This window comes from Nylanderia fulva, unplaced genomic scaffold (assembly GCF_048542155.1).
Source record: "Nylanderia fulva isolate GAGA-0341 unplaced genomic scaffold, ASM4854215v1 Scaffold128, whole genome shotgun sequence".
Taxonomy (NCBI): Eukaryota; Metazoa; Arthropoda; class Insecta; order Hymenoptera; family Formicidae; genus Nylanderia; species Nylanderia fulva.
Window position 1 is genome coordinate 297,132 of NW_028189496.1, and position 5,760 is coordinate 302,891.

Genomic DNA, 5,760 nt, shown 5'->3' on the forward strand with positions numbered 1-5,760 from the left:
CCGGGCGACTGCTCTTACCAACTAAGCTATTCAGACCCTTTCGATCCTATATTTTTCATTTGCCTTTTAGTAGATGTTAGTAAATAACGCCATGATTAGGCCCAGGCGTAAATAAAATCAGATAAGTATATGTCGGCTCTCAATATTATTAATAATAATAATACATAAATTTTAAATCGGCCAATAGAGCCCAAGCGCGAAAAATTCATTCTTAGGAACTGTATCTCTTGGTTTGAGATTACTAACAATAAGTTCCATATATAAATTAATCTCAAACTTATATGTGGAGAAAAATATAGGTCTGAAAAGTCGCTGAAACGGGAATCAAACCCGCGTCTTTCACTTTCCGGGCGACTGCTCTTACCAACTTTTCTCGCCTATTTTTCTCCATATGTAAGTTCGAGATTAATTTATATATGGAACTTAGTAATCTCAAACCAAGAGATACAGTTCCGAAGAATAAATTTTTTGCGCTTGGGCTCTATTGGCCGATTTAAAATTTATGTATTATTATAATTAGACAATGTTGAGAAAACAGCTCGACGGTTATACGCAACAAGCGCTAGAAGAAGAAGTCGCCAAATGCGGTCTCCCAATACCAAATACTCGAGAAAAATGTATCGACGCCATCATGGCATATTTCGAGCATTCTAATGCAAAAAGAAGAGCAGGATCAGATCGAGTGCTAAACACGTTTACAGAAGCAGGCACAGCAAGAGCAGCCTCGCCTTTATCGGAAGCTTCTGGACAACAAATCACTCACAGTGCAGTATCAAATGAAGCATCCTTACCGCTATATTGCTCATTACTGGTGGAACAAATTAAACAGCAACAAGCACAAATCAACAATCAACAAGAGACAATGAAACAGTTATTAGAAGCATTCGGAAACGGAAATCAGCGTGCCCGTGTCAATCCAGCTTCTATGTCTCATGGGGAGGGGCTAGAAGACAATTTCAGTACACCAAATGTACAGCAGCAACCTATCCTGGCTACTACTTCACCAACCCAAGCCGTTCAACTTTTGTCGTCGCAGATTCCGGAGTTAAGTGGATCTGAGGACGAGAATGTAGAACTGTGGATACAGAAAATAGAAAAGGTCTGGCAAATCCATGGGGTCTCATCAAACATAACATTCCTCGCAGCAACAAATAAGCTCAAAAAACTGGCTTGCCGTTGATATGACACAAATACCGGCTCAGCTATAGAATCATGGACTGGTATTAAAGAAGCTATCATTAAGATGTTTAAAAATAAAATCCTTTTTCACGTGGCTTTGCAAAAAATAGAGGCTCGCGTGTGGAATTTTACTAAGGAATCATTTCAAGAATACGCAACAGACAAGATTGCATTGATGCAGAGCATGAATTTACCAGAACAGGACGCTATTCATTTACTAATTAACGGCATAAGAAGCTTAGCCCTGAGAGGCGTCGCCGCGTCCATTCGAGCGGAATCGGTAGCTTAATTTTTGGAAGACATACGCAACATAACTTCGTGTGGAAACGCACCAAGAATCAAGCAAGAGAAAAAAGAGAATAAATCAACAGGCAACACATCTGAAGATAAGAAAACGCAATCATCAAAAATAGCTAACGAAGTCTTCTGCGTTTACTGCAAAACTAAGGGTCATCTCCGGTCTGACTGCACCAAGTTAAAAAAGAAAGAATAACGAAAGCAGCCTTCGATCTCATCATCGTCAGCAGCCGTAACAGAAATCAAAACGGGTAAAATTGTTCAATCGCTTTCCGAAATTGGCGATACTTGCTTGTAAGATGAATGCACTTTTGGATACCGGTAGTCCTATATCATTGATTTGCCGTTCCACATACGAAAAATTTGTAAAACCTTACAATTAATTCGGAAATTAGCTCATTTTTAGCGATAAACAGTACCCCATTAGATTTAATCGGATCGGTAGAAACAAAAATAAAATTTGAAAAATTTTCAAATATCCCGATAAACATTAAATTATATGTTTTAAACTGTGACTCGTTCTCTACGAATCTAGTAATAGGCAATTTTCTCATCGATAATAAAATCGAACTTATATACAAACCGTCCTTAAACGAAACAAAAGATAAACTACTTCTCCGAGAAGTAGCATCGATTGATAATATGGAGGCCCATTTGATAATTTAGAAGATATCCTCGTTAATATGGAAATCGATTTTGATGACTCAATTAAAAAACAACTAGTTTCTACTATTAAAAACATAGAAAATACACAAATTGATAGAATCCACGACGATTACTTCGTTAAAGTTTCACTTAAAAACGATTCCATTTACAATTATAGATCCAAACGTTTTGCAAATTTTGAAAGACAGCAAATCCGAAAATTAACTGACGATCTTTTAGCTAGAGGAATAATCAAAGAAAGTAAATCGCCTTACTGTGCTCGAATCGTCTTAATTAAAAAGAAAAACGGGTCATTTCGTCTTTGCATAGATCTTTGTCCCCTGAATGAACGAGTAGTGAGACAAAATTATTGTTTTCCATATATTGAAAACTGTTTATCCCGCCTCGAGGGAAAAAAAATTTTTACGTTATACTTGACTTCAAAGACGGGTTCCACAATTTTAAATTACATCCAGAATCTACTCAATATTTGAATTTTAGGCGCTCTGCGGTACGCAGTGTAGCTTACGTAAATTTGAATTTGGAACAAAAAAAATCACTTAATCTACATGATTTTAGCTAGAAAAATACGTAGGGGAATTTAGAAATATTGTTTTTAGCTTCAGTAGCTAACAGAATGTTAACATGACAGGTGAAAATTTCACGTTTCCGTTTCGGATTAATGTAATTGCGGAATAAGAATAACACTTGAAAAGGACCGCCACAATGTTGGTCGAAACGTAGTGTTCATTTACTTTTAATAAAAAAATTAGCCTGTTTTTGGTCAAAGTAATTTGTCTCAGTATTATTTTTAAATTGTCACTGGCGATCAACATTTATTGATGAATATGTATTTTGTGTGATTGCGAATATTTGAATAATTTTGTTCAATTTTCGACCAAAAAACGGAACAGTTATTTGTTAATAAATAATTTTTAAATCAACTTATCAAAAATTTCCTACATATTTCTTTTCGAAATGTTTTTTTGAAGATATAGTGAAAAATTTGAATGAAAAAGTATGAAAATTGTTCGAGTTATGCTGCGTGCCAATTTCAAAATCGTATTTCGAGAAAAACGCGTTGATAGTTTTGAAATGTTATAGACATAAAAAAATGAAGAATTCTACTTTTAAAAAATTTTTATCCATTAATCTGTAATCCCAGGACCATAAGCTGCCCTTCTACGTTGAAATATTCCTCCTCAATCTCTTTTCTCGACAACAACAAATAAGTCCTTAGGCATTACCTTTCTCAACAGGTATCCAACCAACGCAGGTAGTCGTTTCGAAGCAGCCCGGCGCGCTCAGTAAAGAGCTCGCAATTTCAAGGAAAAATTTTTTAATGTAGTTAAAACTTTTTCCCCATATTCTCCAAGGTTCAATAGAATTTTTTTAAGCAAAAAAAATTATCGATTATTTGAAAATTTTACAGTAGTGTTACCCCTTAATTTTAATATTATTAGGATATTATTTAACTGTGTTGTTTAAAATTATAAAAGCCTTGCGAGAATGCTAAAGCAAGGTCACGAATATATTCGCCGCCGAGTTGTTATTCCGCGTATTTCGATTCCGAGCGCGAGAAGTTGACAAAACGCGCCTTTGTCTCGAGCCTTCGAGCCTCGCTAGCGAAATTACGTTTCGGCAGGGGCCAGGTTAAGCAAGGGTCGATCGGCTCCCGTTGGTCGATCCTGCGTTTTTTGAAGAGGGGGGGCCCAAAGACCCGGGGAGAAAGATCATCCAAGAGCTCTTGATTTTTTCGCGAAAAACCCCTGTAGAAAAAAAAGTTTTTCACTTAAATTTTTTTTGAAAAAAGCATTTTAAAACAAACCAGGGGAAATTTTACCCGATCACATCCTTCCAATCCGTAAAAAAGTAACCAGTAACAAAAAAAATTTTTCCTTCTGTGAGAAAAAAAATAACAAAGGTTTCTGACAAATTAAAAGTTGTGGAAAAATAAAAAGGGAGAGGTTTTTCGAGCAAAAAAGGGGGTGAAGTCAAGAGAATAATAGGAAAAATGGGTTTTTACGCGAGAGTGGAAAAGGGCGCGAGAAGGAAAGGGGAAAAAAAGCCAAGTAGGAAAGGGGAAAAGGGGGGTTTTTCCTGAGCCACCCCCGAAAAGAAAAATTGAAAAAAGAATTTGAACACGAAATACTAATTTTGGACTATTAAAATTGACTTTTTGTCCTTTTACACCAATCATTTTTTCTTACAACGGCCCCAAAATTTTTTAACTAAAATTTTTTTTTTTTATTAGTTATTTTACGACATATGATTGCTTTAAATTTTTTCCATTGGTAAAGTATTTTTAATTGGCGTAATTTTTTTTTTTATATTTTATTTTGTAGACGATTTAAGGGTTGAAAAATGGTTAAATTTCTAGGTTTACGGGGTTTGCAATAATTAATTTTATAGGTTTAATGGTTTTGCAAGTTAAATTTTTTCATAGATTTCTCGGGGGTGCAATGCGAAATTTTTCATGGAAGCCCAAAAGGGGCCTTTTTTATTTTTTTACAGATAATTTTTGGGTTTTTTCCCCCGAATTAAAAGGGCCGAGTTGTCTTTCCCTAAATCCATAGATTTTATTGCGCTTTAAAAGAAACAAAATGAAAACTTTAACAATGCCATAATAAAGGGGAGTCCCTTTTATATTAATATAAAAAAAAAAGTAAATTAAAAACTGATAGAAATAGTCTGGAAACTAAGAAAAGTCTTGGCCACTTTGCCCAAAAAACCATAAACCTAACTAGAACGCCAGCAGGGTTTTAATTTAAAATTCCAACAGCGAAGGGCTGTAAATTTACAAAATCATATTAAAAAAAAAAAAGATGAAAGCCAAGGGCAATTAGTTTGTGAAATTAAATACGATGGTTGTCAAGGCCTTTTCGTGAATTCCCCGGGAAAAAAACTCTAAATTGAGAATTTTAAAATTTTATCAATTTTTTTTGAGAAATTTAAATATTTCCCCTTTTTAAAAGCAAATATGTAATGTAAAAAGAAACTAAAGTTTTTAACAAAAAAACGTTTTTAAAAAATTTTTATATTTTTTTAAGGGGTATTAAATAATTATGGAAAAAATAGGTTAAAAAATGAAAGTAAGATTTAAAGCCAAAATTTAAAGGAAAAAAAAAGGGGGTTAAGATATTCCCCAAGGGCAGTTTAAAATAATATATATGGGATATAACATTTGGCCCCAAAAATTTTTCAATTTATGTGGTTTTTTTTTTACCCGACTTCATATTACAAACTTTTCAAATTTTATTAAAAATTTTTTAAAGGAATTTTTGTTTAATGTAAAAAAAATAATTTTTCAATTTGTTAAAAGTTAAACAAATTGTATTATTTTTACACAATACGAGTTTTGCATTATAATAAAAAACCCGACAGCAAAACATTGCATTTGTTCATATTTTATTCATATTTTCAAAAAAGTGAAAAAAAACAGAGAGCAGGGGATATGTTTCAAAAACGGTAATTTTTCTTTAAAATTTTTTTAAAAAAAAGAATTTAAGTAAAAAAATACTAAATTAAATTTTAGCTCAAATTTTATCAATGATGAATGGCTTTGATACCTATTATTAAATGTTAAAAAATAAAAACATTTAAATTTAAAACCCAGAAGATCATGACAAGCAATTAAAA

The 5,760-nt window shown here is 33.2% G+C and overlaps 1 pseudogene; it reads left to right on the plus strand.

The window, feature by feature from the left end:
- The first annotated feature begins 523 nt into the window (after positions 1 to 523).
- Positions 524 to 1,774, plus strand: LOC146724515 (uncharacterized; annotated as a pseudogene).
- The last annotated feature ends 3,986 nt before the right edge of the window (positions 1,775 to 5,760 follow it).